The following is a 15847-nucleotide window of genomic DNA, read 5'->3' as shown; positions in this document are numbered from 1 at the left end:
TATTTATTTATATTTTGTACATATGTGTATATATACATATATATGTATACATATACATATATATATTAAATATATATAATATATGTGTGTACATACACACCCCACACTCTTCATTGGGGCCGCCTAGGGTGCCTTTACTTACCCATGATCTCCAGCTCAGCCTTGGTAGCAGAGCCTTCTAGTAATGTTGACAAAGCTAGGCATCCAGACACAACCAGCTTATCCACTAGACCTGCCGTGTAGAGTTAATTTCAACTTGCCATCTGGTCGCCAGCTGACCACTGCTACACGCATTTCCAGCATCTCAACTTGCTATTGTCAGTGCCACAAATTAAAGCAGTCAATACAGCTGCGCCATGGCTGCTCTTAGTATGGGGTGTTTTCTGACTCACTCTGTGAAATCACTGATGAGGAGGGAATCCCCACCATCATTTCAGCTGCCAAGACATTTCACACCAACAAGCTGTGAAAGGAAAGCTGCTAATGACATGAAACCCCTTTTTATGGCCAGGGCTGGGCCAAGGCCACCAGACAGGCCATGTTTTTCCCATGCTGCTGGACCACTCAGAGAAGTTCTTAACAACCAAGACTGATCCGTCTGTTCATGGAAGGTAGGAGAAGGACAGGCCAATCCCTAAGCCATGCCCAAGGACCCTGAGAACACTGGCAGGATTCCTTATCCATATCCAATCCTTCCTTCTCACCTCAACATTTTAGAAGGGAACTTAGGTTTAGAGGTAAAATAAAAGAGGTAATACTTTTGGCAGATCACCTAGAAAAACTAAAAGTGATTCCCAAGGTACCTGTTTGAGTTACGGAAAGTCTCATAAATATTGCTACCCCATCAAAGCCTATCTCTGCCCCTAATTCAAGCCAGGTGATGGCCCAAACACTTGCACAAAGTAATTGCCAAGGGAAATACTTGTGGTGCAGTGGAAAGACCCCTGCTTTGGAGTCAGAGAACTTGCTTCCATGTTTCACTTTTGTTACTTTCTTGCTGTGTGACCATGTGTAAAAACTAGGACTTTCTGAATTTCATATTCTTATCTATTCATTATCAACAACTTCATATGATTGCTGTCAGATTAAGTGAATATTAAAATCATGTCACTAGACATAGGAGGGAATATTAAAATAATGTCAGTATTTAAAAAAATGTTTTTAACCATTCTGTCCCTGTGACAGACTGGCATCAGAAGTATGATTCTTTGGGATAAAACTCTGCTCTCTGGTGTGTATGTGTGTGTGTGTGTGTGTGTGTATGTATTCCTGTATCTGATTCTTTGCGACCCCATGGACTGTGCCAGGATCCTCTGTCTGTGGGATTTTCCAGGCAAGAATACTGGAGTGGGTTGCCATTTCCTCCTCCAGGGTGCCCTCTTTTAAAAGTAAACATCTTTGGAAAAAAAGGTAACAGAATCTAAGTGATCAGTCAAAAGATTAAACTTCCTCAGCAAATAGGTATTTTAAAGTACTCAAGGAATGAGGGTGCAAGAGAAAAGGGATTTGGGGGAGCTTAGGAATGGTGTCTTCAAAGAACAGAAATGCAGGTAGGTGTCTGGTCTCCATGTGACACAGGCTGGCTGGAGCAGGGACATTTTTTGAGAAGGAGAAGGGGACCCTGGAGGTGGGGCGACCGCTTGATTCCAGTCTGATATTTGAACTCTAAGTTCTTGTTTCTTGTTCACCAATGTTTTTCCCCACGGCTTATTACAGGGCTTGGCGTATGATAGTTGCTAAATGAATGTTTGTAGACTAAAAACTATGCTTTGCAGACTTTGCCCTTTTCCCAGGGTCAGTCCTCAATTAGCTGATTGACCCAGGTTTTGGGATACCTCTCCTGGACACACTTCTCTTCCTGCCCTCTGCCTTTCCCTCTGGTATTTCTGAGGTGGTGTAAATCTCCACCCCTGACCCTGAGACATTATAACCCTGGCAATGGCTTCCCAAATGCCCATGAAGCCTCTCGACAGAGATCTGCGTGGTGGGGGCCCCTCCGACAAACAGGTCAGTTCCTCATCATTTAAGACTCAGAAGCAGAATGGGCGCTGATTCCAGGTGTGACACGCAGGTGTAGGTGACATCTCTAAGGCAGGGGCACCCAGCCCAGCAGAATAAGCATGAGTATCATAGAAGCCAAGGGGCTAGCAGGCTCGTGGGTCAGGAACTGGCCTGATCTGACAAGACAATGCTCAGGCCTCCTGGTATTTTCGGATTCCTGTCTTTATCACAAGAGCCTCTCTGACCAGTTTTATGATTCTTCTATATGAAACTAAAGCAACATTACAGCTCTTGATTAGAGGTAATTGTAGGGCAGATACAGATTCAGGGGGAAAGGAAATCTGTTTCCCCAGTAACCAGGAGACTAAATTCAGGGGCTGAGAAAATTAGAAAGTGTCAAATAGAGAAGCATCAAATTGGTTTTCACCTGATTAAAATAACAGCTCAAAATTCCCTTTTTTCCCACACATTCACAGTAGATTTTTTAGAGTGTTCACTGCCTGAGTCTCAGTGAAGGTTGAAACCCTATCCTTGTGTTTTGCTGATACCAATGCAAAGACTCCTAAGGCTGGACCTGTAAGGGCCTGGGGAGGCCATGACCCCCACACGGCAAAGTGATGACTCTTCTTCTTGAGCAAACATTATCCTTCTTGGAGTTTCACCTGCTGATCCAGTATTAACATTCTGTCCCTTTCCTTCTCTAAAAACACGTGAATGGGAAAGCTATTCACTATTTATCCATCTGAGGCAGGTTTGCATTGTTAAAAATTAATGCTTAGTCACAAAGGAATCATTAATAGGCCAAGATTTAGGAGTGCAGTGGGGAATTTTATCAAATCAACCGAGTCTCCCTGAAGTCTCTCAGTCACTGTAGAAGCAATCTCTTACTCAGCATTTGTGGGAGGGCAGGATGGCTAGGGGAGTTCCAATGTTTTAAATAACTAAGAATGAGAATAGATGTCCTTTGGAAGAAATGCCTGTTGAATTCACTCGAGGTGAACTTTGGCTGTTGTTGTTCAGTGCTAAGTCATGTCCGTCATGTCTGATTCTTTGCGACCCCATAGACTGCAGCATGTCAGATTTCCCTGTCCTTCACTATCCTGGAGTTGTCCTTCCTTCCTGGAGTTTGCTCAAACTTATGTCCATTGAGCTATTTAACCATCTCATCCTCTGCCGCCCCCTCCTCCTTTGGCCTTCAATCTTTCCCAGCATCAGGGTATTTTCCAGTGAGTTGGCTCTTCACATCAGGGGGCCAAAGTATTGGACCTTCAGCTTCAGCATCAGTCCTTCCAATGAATATTCAGGATTGCTTTCCTTTAGGATTGATCTTCTTGCTTTCCAAGGAACTCTTAAGGGTCTTCTCCAGTACCACAATTTGAAAGCATCTGTTCTTCAGCATTCAGCTTTATTTTGTAGAAGGAAATGGCAGCCCACTCCAGTATCTTTTGCCTGGAAAATGCCATGGACAGAGGAGCCTGGCAGGTTACAGTCTATGGGGTTGCAAAGAGGCAGACATGATGGAGCACGCATATTCAGCTTTCTTTATGGTCCAACTCTCACATCCATATATGACTAGTGGTAAAACCATAGTTTTGACTAGATGAACTTTTGTTGGCAAAGTGATGTCTCTGCTTTTTAATATGCTGTCTAGGTTTATCATAACCTTCCTTCCAATGAGCAAGCATCAGTCACCATCTGCGGTGATTCTGGTGTTCAAGAAAACAAAATCTGTCACTACTTCTACTTTTTTCCCTTCCATTTTCCATGAAGTGATGAGACTGGATGCCATGAGCTTAATTTTTTGAATGTTGAGTTTTAAGCCAGCTTTTTCACTCTCCTCTTTCACTCCCATCAGGAGGCTCTTTAGTTCTTCTTCACTTTCTGCCATTAGAGCGGTATCATCTACATATCTGAGGTTGTTGGTATTTCTCCTGGTAATCTTGATTCCAGCTTGTAATTCATCCAGCCCTTTGCATGATGTACTCCACATGTAAGTTAAATAAGTAGGGTGACAATATATAGCCTTGACATACTCCTACCAGTGGTCATGTATGGATGTGACAGTTGGACTGTGAAGAAAGCTGAGTGCCGAAGAATTGGTGCTTTTGAACTGTGGTGTTGGAGAAGACTCTTGAGAGTCCCTTGGACTGCAAGGAGATTCAACCTGTCCATTCTAAAGGAGATCAGCCCTGGGTGTTCTTTGGAAGGAATGATGCTGAGGCTGAAACTCCAGTACTTTGGCCACCTCATGCAAAGAGTTGACTCATTGGAAAAGACTCTGATGCTGGGAGGGATTGAGGGCAGGAGGAAAAGGGGACAACAGAGGATGAGATGGCTGGATGGCATCACTGACTCGATGGACGTGAGTCTGAGTGAACTCTGGGAGATGGTGATGGATATGGAGGCCTGGCGTGCTGCAATTCATGGGGTCACAAAGAGTCGGACATGACTGAGTGACTGAACTGAACTGCACTGAACTGAACTCCTATCCCATTTTTGAACCAGTTCATTGTTCCAGGCCATGTGGGAAGCTTAATCCCAACCCCAAAGCAACCCTGAAACCCAGGCTGTAGGAACCCAGCTACAGGACTCTACCCACTGTGTGATCCATCTTCTAGAGGTCCAGTTCAACCCTCTGCAAGAGGTCAACCTCTCTTCAGTGAGTCCAGGACTCCCAACTCTTGTTAAATGTCCAGTCTAGGCCTGTCTTAAAGCACTCATCATGACCGAGGGGTACTGATGGCTGAGGAAATGGTGCCCAGGGCAGTCTGGGTGCAACACACTGAAGCAGGGCAGATGTCCAGGGCTCTGCTTTCCCAGAAGCCTGGACGTGAGGGTGCCAACTTGCCTCAAGCAGTTGGAATTCTTCGGGACCTGCTTGACTCACTTCCAACATTACATTCAGTGATGGCATCTCCCAATCTGTCTGGCCAAATCCCTTCTCATTAAATCTCTTCTGATAACCTTCACTCAGCACATGGTATCAATATGAGATTGCCCCAGGGAGGTGGGGATGGAAGAGACTTGGAATCATTTTCTCATGGGCACGGGCAGTGGAGAAACAACACCAGTGGAAACTGAGGACCATGGGAGGCAGAGCTCCACTTGGGACCCCCATCCCAGGGGTCCCTTCTCTGGCAGCTCCCTAGGTGCTGGCGTACAGAATGCTTTCACAAGAGTTTTCAAAGGAAGATGACCCTCCACATACTCAGCTTAGAGGACTTTGCACTGTCAGTCACCTGAGCCACAGTGGTCAGTTCACGGCTTCTAGCTTATCACATAGTCACACCTCAGGTGTGCTCCATGTGTGTGTGCGCACGCGTGCATTCAGTCACTCAGTTTTGTACACAGCCCTGCAGATCCTTCCCCACACTGGGTCTCAGCACTGGGCCAGCCTCTGGCTCAATCACATCTTGAACTCAAGCTAATTATGCCAGTGGCCCAGCATTTACACTCATAAGTGGCTTAGAAGTCTGTGCTCTTATCTCCATGTAGCAAAGGAAGAAATAAACTCCTATACAAATGATCGTTGGTTAGCAAGTGGTCAGCCAGGCAGGAGAGATAGTTCTGCTAAAGTCAGGGTCCACAATGTGTGTGTCAGGAACATATTGTTGAGAATATATGTGTCAGGAAGAACATACCGAAGAAGCATGTAGGTCATGGAAGAAAGGGCCTTGTTAATTCCATGCAGGTTATGTCATACTTCCCACTTGGGGTTTTGCTGCATGGAATCGGACCTTCCCAGAGACTTCACTTACCTAGTCCAGGAACTGACAAGAACTAGGCTGGCCTTGGAAACCATTCCCAATGCAGAGAAATTTGTGCTTAAGAACGGAGCTTGGCATTAGGTGTCTGGGTGACACAGCCTTGGGCAAATCACTGTTGTCTCTTGTGTCTCAGTCTTCTTGTCTGTAAAACACAGAAAATACCAGGTTCTTCCCTGAGTTCATTGTGAGAGTTAAATGTGACAATGTCTGTAAGAAGGTTAACTCTGCACTTACCATGTGGCAATAGATTCCACTCTTACTCAGATGGGCGTGTTCTCCTGACTTAACACTTCAGACAGAATAGAGACTTCTGGCAACTTTCAGGGACATACAGAAGGTTGAAATGAATCCTTCCCATGGGTTTCTAGAGCTTTCCCAGAAGAAAAGAGCAACTAGGAATCAGCATTGCCCCAATGAGATATTTGCATGTGGATAAATGTTGTTTGCTTGAATCTCTGGGACAGATATGAAGCATCGCTCCGGATCTCTGGAAGTTTCTTTGTAAAAATATTCATACTGTACCCAGAGCAAGGTCTTTCTTCATCCAGGTGAAAAGAGATTACTCTGTTAATATGGAGAATGATCTAAGGTGAATCATATATAAAGTGTGGATTCTTTGTACTTGCTTCTGAGAGTGAACAACTGCTCAGCAGCTATACCCCTGGGATATTAATATTAAACATCCACACACCCTGCCCTCAAAGACACCATCTAAACTTGCTATATAACACTTGAGATATTCTCCAGAGAGAGGACCCAGATCTGAGACTGCAGGACAGGAATGCCCCCTTCACCTATTACAGATCAAACTGTTACTCTCCCTCTTTACTCTCTCCCCAAAGTGCTGTAAGGTAGGTGTATGCCTATATTTTTTAATGACTTGCTAAATCACTGAACTCTCAGCCAGGAATGAGAACCACTGTAGTTGATGATATCTGCAGATCTTATTCAGATTAATTTTGTTAGTCTCTCTTCACCATTTTTGGGGGGTAGTGGAGAAGATGGTCATTTTTATTGTGTTCATGACAGCTGATTACTTTCTGTGCTCATGCCAGCTTGGTTAACAATAAGCTTCCTCTGGCAGCCTGCATGGAAGTGAAGTCAATTGCCTGTATGTGGGTGAGTCTGTGTCCGTGTACTCAATTTCCTTGTATTAACTTAGGGACCATTTCTCACCTTGTTCTCTAGCTTTGCAGCCAAAATAAGTACAGGGCTCCTATTGATTTTTGTGACCTGGAGTTGGGTTGCTTTCAGTAGAAATGAAACATACTCAGATCTGTCCCATGGAGAATAGAGCAAGCAGAGAAATAAACCATAAATTCAGGTATACCCAAGTACAGGCTGTGGTTGGATTTCCTTCTTTCTTTGAGTGCAGACCAAATGCTACGGTTGGGCTTAAACTTTCTGTACAGGGCAGATTTTTGGAGTTTTTACCGTGAAGTATAGTTTCCATTATTCATCCTATTCTCATGAGTTCTACTAGCTAAAGGAACCACCACTGTGGAATGTACAGAACTCAACTCACCTAGAGTACTAGCTCCTTGAGACCAGGTAAATTTGAAGTGGGATAAAACATGAAAAAGGAGCAGTTCTCTGCCCTCCCGCTGTGTGTTTTCCATTGGCAAGTATGTTCAGTCACTTCAGTCATTCAGTCATGTCTGACTCTTTGGGACCCCATGGACTGCAGCATGCTAGGCTTCCTTGTCCATCAACAGTTCCCAGAGTTTACTCAAACTCATGTCCATTGAGTTGGTGATGCCATCCAAGCATCTCATCCTCTGTTGTCCCCTTTTCCTCCTGCCTTCAATCTTTCCCAGCATCAAGGTCTTTTCAAATGAGTCAGTTCTTTGCATCAGGTGGCCAAAGTATTGGAGTTTCAGCTTCAGCATCAGTCCCTCCAATGAGTATTCAGGACTGATTTCTTTTAGGATGGACTGGTTGGATCTCCTTGCAGTCCAAGGGACTCTCAAGAGTCTTCTCCAACACCACAGTTCGAAAGCATCAATTCTTTGGCGCTCAGCTTTCTTCACAGTCCAACTCTCACATCCATACATGACCACTGGAAAAACCATAGCCTTGACTAGATGGACCTTTGTTGGCAAAGTAATAGCTCTGCTTTTGAATATGCTATCTAGGTTGGTCATAACTTTCCTTCCAAGGAGTAAGCGTCTTCTAATTTCATGGCTGCAGTCACCATCTGCAGTGATTTTGGAGCCCCAAAAAATAAAGTCTGACATTGTTTCCACTGTTTCCCCATCTATTTGCCATGAAGTGATGGGACCGGATGCCATGATCTTAGTTTTCTGAATGCTGAGCTTTAAGCCAACTTTTTCACTCTGCTCTTTCACTTTCATCAAGAGGCTTTTAGTTCCTCTTCACTTTCTGCCATAAGTGTGGTGTCATCTGCATATCTGAGGTTATTGATATTTCTCCCAGCAATCTTGATTCCAGCTTGTGTTTCTTCCAGTCCAGCATTTCTCATGATGTACTCTGCATATAAGTTAAATAAGCAGGGTGACAATATACATCCTTGACATACTCCTTTTCCTATTTGGAACCAGTCTGTTGTTCCAGATAAAATGTTTTTATACTTGATTCAATTCTGCAAATAGTGTAATTATATAATCTGATATGGTTTTGTGTTTTTTTAATATATATATTGTATTGAAGTATAGTTGACTTAGAATGTTTCAGGTGCACAGCAAGATGATTCAGTTACACAAAATACACATATATTATTTTTGAAATTATTTTCCATCATAGATTATTACAAGATACTGACTATAGTTCCCTATGCTATACAGTAAACTTTATTTGCTTGTTGCATATCTATTTTTTAATTAGAAATTTAGCATTTTATTCATACTAAATCAACCAAGTGGAATCAAGATGTCATAATTTTTTTAGTTAGGCAAAAATTCATATGTTTTATAAAATATATATCATACATATATATGTATACAATAGTTTTTCTACTACACTTGATAAAGAGTTGAGAAAGAATATTAAAAACAAGTGGAGAAATTGGAGAACATAAACTAAATGAAATGGGAGCACTGAATATGAAATAGAAGAAGCGAAACCAACTAGATGAAAGTAAAAGATCATCATATAGTCCTACTGTTTTTAAACATGACTGCTCATTAGAAATGTATCTGGAGCTCTGTAGAAAAAAAGCAATACCTGGGAACTGTATTTTTCAAAAATTTCAAGATAGTTCTGATACACATCTGAATTTTAGAAAGTGATTACAGGTTTTTGTATTAGATACTAGATTCAGTGATACAGAGTTCTATTATTTTTCTGTTGACCAATCATGATACAATGGTGTTAAGTGAGTAATAGTTACATAATCACAATAGTAAAAGATGTTTATCAGTTTTCCCAATCAATAGCCAGACAAAAAGTAAAAGATAATTACAATTGCAAGCCATAATGGGAGCATGATTAACTTAACAATATAAAATGATTACATACAACTTGGGGGGTGGTCAAGGTGAGTGACATGGTAAGTGGAAGTGCATACACGCACATGTTTTCATCCACCCAGTCTATGTCTTTTGGTTGATGCATTTAATCCATTTCCATTTAAAGTAAGTATCAATACGTACGATCCTATTACTGCTTTCTTAATTGTTTTGGGTTTACTTTCTGTAGGTCTTTTCCTTCTCTTATGTTTCCTGCCTAGAGAAGTTGCTTTAGCATTTGTTGTAAAGCTGGTTTTGCAGTGCTGCATTCTCTTAATTTTTGCTTGTCTGGAAAGCTTTTGATTTCTCCATCAAATCTGAAGGAGAGTCTTGCTGGGTAAAGTATTCTTGGTTGTAGGTTCTTCCCTTTCATCACTTTAAATATATCATGCCATTCCCTTCTGGCTTGTAGGGTTTCTGTTGAGAAATCAGCTGAAAGCCTGATGGGAGTTCCCTTGTATTTTTTTTTGGTCATTTTTCCCTTGTTGCTTTTAATATTTTATCTCTGTCTTTAATTTTTGTCAGCTTGATTACTATGTGTCTTGGTGTGTTCCTCCTTGGGTTTATCCTTCCTGGGCCTCTGGCTTCCTGGACTTGGCAGACTACTTCCTTTCCCATGTTTGGGAAGTTTTCAGCTATTATCTCTTCAAATATTTTCTCAGGTCCTTTCTCTCTCTCTTCTCCTTCTGACACCCCTCTAAAGCTAATATTGGTGTGTTTAATGTTGTCCCAGAGGTAGCTTTATGTTTTAAAGTCAATGGAAGTTAATAGCTTTGGTGTGGGATTGGAACTGTATTTCTGCTGTTTCTGTTAGGCAAACAAAACCAAATGCTTTCTTAACTCTCTCATTCGATTCTTGGACTTGGTATGCTTGTTAAAGCCCACTAAATTGAATCATTGAGTGTCAGGGATGGTGTTTCATGTAACGGCATTCTCACCTTTACACAGAGTGAGTGTATGTCTCACCTAGAAGGAGAGAACCAGTCATGCCAACCCCTGAGGCAGTGGGCATTTGGACCTTCTGATTAATTTCCTAAGAGATTAAATTTCACAAAACTCTTTTTAAAAATGGATTTTTTTTTTAAATTTATTTGATTGTGGTTGGTCTTAGCTGCAGCACAGGGAATCTTTTAGTTGCGGCAAGTGGAATCTAGTTCCCTGACCAGGATCAAACCCGGGTACCCTGCATTGAGAGCACAGCATCTTGGCCATTGGACCACCAGGGAAGTCACAAAACTTTTTAACTTCAGAATTTCATATGTTGAAAAGATCAGAACCTGCAGAGGTCACTCATTTTAAATGTTTTCCCTTTAATTATTTTTTTATTGATATAAAGAGATGGCTGGGTGATTGTTTGTTGTTTTTTAATGAAACTTCTGTGAGGAGAGTTAAGGTAGAATTTCCTCTCTGTATTTTGTTTGCTTCCTTTCTGCCCACTTCTCTTTGCTCATCTTGCCAAAACTAACGTTTCTCTATGGCTTTGGTATGCTTTATCCTCAAGATGGACTTTTGATCTTGAAAGATTTAAAGTTTGGAATAAGCATTGGTGGCCTCAAGTTTGAAAAAAAAAAAAAACTTCTTAATTTTCTTAATGTCTTACTTTTTTGAACTTGCCACCACTCAGGAATGTGGCTTCCCTTATGTAAGATCCAATTAATCAATTCAAAGGTATTGGGCAATTATCCAGTGAATGTGGGAAAATACAGCTGGGCTGAAGCAAGCTGCTGAGCAGTCATGAATTCACCAGATATGACTCTCACAACTCTGCTTAGCATGATTCATGTAGACCTAGCTGAGGAATCTAACTCGGGACTTGAAGTTGTCAAAACACTCATCCTTAGTTCTAGTTGGTAGTACTGGTCTAGCAACTTCTTAAATCTTTCCTTATTTTCAATTCCTTGATCATTCTCCCTCATAAAAAAAAGGAAGGTCTCATTTGCTAATTAATTGTACAGCATCTTAAACACAAAACCTGTAGGACCAGTAACTCTTTATCATTAAGGAGTTTTATTAAAGATAGTAAGAAAGCTAGGGTAATTAAGTTTATCAGTCATTAGGCCATAAGTTCCTTAAATGATAATGTGAGACTTAACCCTTCTGTGAGGTCAAAGGCCCCCCCCCTCTAGCCATCAAGAGTTAGTCTTGAGCAATGTCCTCCACGCCCAGGGGTCCCCAGGCTCTCATCTGACATTCCCTGTAGCTGAGGCATTGGTGCCCATGACAGTATGCTCCCTTAATTGCTATAATTGCTATCAAAATGTTGCCAAACATCTTTCCTTTTTGATTCATATTGAAGTCAGCTTCTTTTGATTCATACTGAAGTCAGCTAAATTACTCTAGAAAAGGGAGTCCAGGGACTCTTTTGTGGAGCAACGTAATGGAATTGGCCCCCATGAGCATACACAATGAGAATTCAGATAAGCTGAAAATTGATGCAGAAAGGCAGAGATGGAAACAGAAGGGCAACATGATACTCAGTTATTGTGTGAAAGAGAAGGGAAAGCCACCTTCCATAACTCCAAGCATAAGTCACAGATAGCCCTGCCCGAATAGGGCTTGGGAGGAAACAAGTACAACCAGCCGAGAGAAACCAGAAGTAGCTGCAAATGCTTCTTGCAAAAGTTTTTAATGATACTCTCCCAAACCTAGTGACTCACCTTCTCCTGCTGCCATCAGAAACTCACTTGATAGGAGTAGATGAGGCTCTAGGTTCTGGTGAGAAAGAATCATGTTATGTTACTAGAAGAGCTACAAATGGAGCCCATTTGAGAGGTTGTGCAGAGAGACGAATCTCCACAGTGAGGTGTGTTTAACTTCAGAAATTTGGAAGGAGAAATCTCAGGACAGAGTGGAAGCACCCTTACCTTTTCCCCAGGGAGAGGATCAGAAGTACTCTTCTGCCTCCCTTCCCAAGAGCCCACAGTCACCGGAAGGAAAGCCCAGGAGATTCGAGAATGCCTGGCACCGCCAAGGCTGCATCGCCAGGAGAGTCTTGCGGCAGGGAGCCAAGTTATTCCTGGAGCAGGAAAAGGTTCCCAGGAGAAAATGGGACAAGTAGAGGCCCGAGGAAGGCAAAGAGGTAAAGAGCCGAGGCCAGAAAAAAGGGAAGAGAAGGAAGGGATTATTAAGAATAGAAGTTACATCCCCAAGACACTCCCTCAGAAGCCCTCGGCAGTGAGGTCTCTCCTTCCGGGCAGCGTGTCTACACAGCACCGGATTTCCTCTCCTAAGTTGAGTACAGCTTTGAGAATGAGGTAGAAACCCTCCATGGAAATAGACTTAACTCTTCATCCAGATTCAGGATATTCTTTATTTGGGGAAGCAGGGAAAAGAGTGCTGGTATGAATCAGTTTCTTCAAGGGTGCTGAGATGGTATAAGAAGGGCTGAAGGAGCAGGATTGGCAGAAAGAATTTGAGAAGCAGGAATCAGTAGTTCCAAGTCACCAGATCAAAAATGCATTAAGCATGTGGTTGAAGGAACAGGCCCACATTAGAATGCCTCATGACGTCGGCTTTAGCTGTTACAAAGCAAACTGAATGCATAAGCATCCTTTTGACTCTGCAGGTCAAAGTGCCCCAGAAAGTTTGCAGGGAGCAAGACAGAGTAGGTGGAAATAAATTCTCACTGATGCAATACTCATAAAACATGACTATAGCTTCTTTGTTTAATGTTCTGCCTTTACTGACTTATTTTAATGAATGTAAAAATGTATAATAAATTTTATAGATTCACACATGACCTCAGCTTCCCTAATCTTGTTTTTCTTATAAGGTCACATGTTTCTCAACTGGAAATTCTTCCCCCACAAAGGTCTTCACAAACCTAATATCTGCAGTTGGTCATGAATGAAATGTAATGCTATCCAATTGTACAGCACTGCCATTAACTGACAATAAGTTTGAGATGTGGCAGATATTATAGGAAGATAAAAATAATGGCCATTATACTGCCATTTGCAGCAACACGGATGGACCTAGGGATTGTCATGCTGAGTGAAGTAAATCAGAGAAGGAGAAATATCATGTGACATCCCTTATGTGCAGAATCTAGAAGGAAATGATACAAATGAACTTATTTGCAAAACAGAAACAGACCCACAGACTTAGAGAACAAACCTAAGGTTGCCAGGGGCAAGAAAGGAAGGAAGAGCACATTGCTATATTTAAAATGGATAACCAACAAGGTCCTACATATAGCACAGGGGACTCTGCTCAATGTTATGTGGCAACCTAAAAGGGGAGGGGAGTTTGTGGGAGAAGGGATACATGCATATGTAGGGCTCATACATGCATATGAGTCCCTTTGCTGTCCACCTGAAGCTATGACAACATTGTTAGCCAGCTATACTTCAACATAAAATAAAAAGTGTTTTTTTTTAATTAAAAAAATTACTGATCTTTGTTTATTGATTGGTTACTACTTACCAGCCAGCATGCTCTACATTTCATCCCGTTTGATCCTCCTGACAACACGGTCAGGTGGTGTTATCCTACTTGACATACTTTATAAATCTGAGGCAAAGAAAGTAAGAGGGATTTGTTCCACATTCTACAACTATTGTAACAAGTAGCAGAGAGGGGGATTCAAACCCCAAACTATCTTATCCCAAAGTTCGCAGGTGCTGCCTGTCTATGGGAAAGCAAGGTGACAGAGGGGTTGTGATGGCCCTTGAAGAATGAGTGAAAATTGGACATAGAAAGACGAAAAGGAGAAGTTCAAACTGAGGTTGGGGCAGAGGAGCAAAGACAGATGGAGAGTAGGAAAGACCCATCTGCTTGCTGTTCAAGTTCACACTGGGACCTAGCAAGAGCTGAGGATGGAAAGCCCAATGGGACCAAATGGGGATGCCCTTGAAATAAAGGCTGAGGACTTTCCACATGATTCATCATGGGAGAGAGAGTTCATGGGGGTTCCCTCAGTCTTGGTTTGAGTGATGTAACCTGTTCATTTCATTTAACAATCCTTTAGGCCATTTTTGAAGTGATTATTTTTGGCAGCAATGATGTAGGCAGGAAGTAAGGAGGTATAAGTGTGGCAGGAGAGAGGGTAAAGAAGAGGCTGTTGAGAGGGTATGGTAGGAATATTTGCCAGGCTGATGGGAAATATTTTGACTGACTTATTCACTCATGTAAACTGGTTTGTCTAATTTGCTTCTTCTGGGACAATGTCAGGCCCTATAAATACAGAAAAAAGAAAAAGGAGAAGGAAATGAATTCTTTAACTCCTGCAGAAAGCTTTAGCTTAGGTTCTCCAGGGGCAGATGGCAGCTGATACTTCTGTCAAGCTGAGTGGTCTCCATCCTAAGCTTAGACCTTCCTGGCTGGTCATTGCAGCTGATTTCTGTTGACAAATCAGCTGTCCCACCGTTGGGGAAGCGAGTTCTCCTAAGTAGACCTACTAGTTTTGAGTCTTATTTCAGACAAGCATTTGGTTAGGGGAGTAAGAACTGGTGGATTTTACTAATGTAAACTGGTGGGTTTTATTAATATAAACGTTTATATTGGCTTGGTCAAAAAGTTGGTTCGAGTTTTCTGTAAGGTGTTGCAGAAAAACCCAAATGACTTTTTGGCCAACCTAGTATGTGATATGTCATTTGATTCCCCCAGTAACCCTGAGAAGTGATTATTCCTCAACTACAGCTGTGGAAATAGGCTGAGAGAAGGCACTGTGAGTCACATAGTAAGAAAGCAGAGAATAAGCCTGGTTCTTTCTACCTCCAAGCTTAGCGCTCTATCTCCCCCATTACTGTGGGTTTAGGTTAAAAACAAACTAAGCAGCAGAGCCAGGGAGGAATGGGTGAAGGAACTACAATAAGGGAGTAGAAGGAAAAAATCTGAGAGGTTTGCCTTGATGTTTGAATGCAAATTGAGGTTTGGACCTGCCATTTGGGATCCCAGTGGACTTTTAGCCAAGGGCCGCTGAAAGCTCTCCTCTCCCCCAGCTTTTGAGTTTTCTAGAAGGAATCTCTCTTTCAATCTCTTTGCCAGAAAATGAACGTGAAGGAGTCCTCACAAAGAGATGAGCTGGATTTGAGAGATTTATGTCTGTGATTTCACTGTGAAAACAGAATTATTTTCCTCCATCTGTTGGGGGGCCACAGTAAGAAGAGGCAAGTGAGGTTTACTTTTGATGAAGCATGTGGTTCATAGCAGAGCCTTTCTTACCAGTGGGGTGATTTGTAGGTAAAATACAGAGGATTAAAAAGAAAAAGTATAAAGAAAACATAACAGAATTCCAGTTACCCCGCTCCAGGACAAGGAAACAAAGGGTCAGTTTGGGGAATATAATATGATATATTTTTGTACAATTTTTCAGCATTAAGATGCAAGTCATTCTGCACTTGGAAGTTAGTTTTGTATCAGTTCACATAGGATGGATCTATTTTTCCCTGTTGTTATAAAAACAGCTCAAGACATGCATGACAAGACTTCTGAAAAATGCCATGATTTCTGAGCCACTGCAGATAATTGCACATTAATATGAATCGACAAAGACTAGTTTGCATCCAGGTCTATGACTGGTAGGGTAATAGGGGGTCCAACCAATACGTCAGCTGGGTGTAATGACTTCAGGCAATGTTAAGGCCCTTCAGTGTAAAATCAATGGGATAA

This window comes from Bubalus bubalis, chromosome 12 (assembly GCF_019923935.1).
Source record: "Bubalus bubalis isolate 160015118507 breed Murrah chromosome 12, NDDB_SH_1, whole genome shotgun sequence".
Classification (NCBI taxonomy): Eukaryota; Metazoa; Chordata; class Mammalia; order Artiodactyla; family Bovidae; genus Bubalus; species Bubalus bubalis.
The sequence above is the reverse complement of the archived record's forward strand: the minus strand, read 5'-3'. Positions refer to the sequence as shown.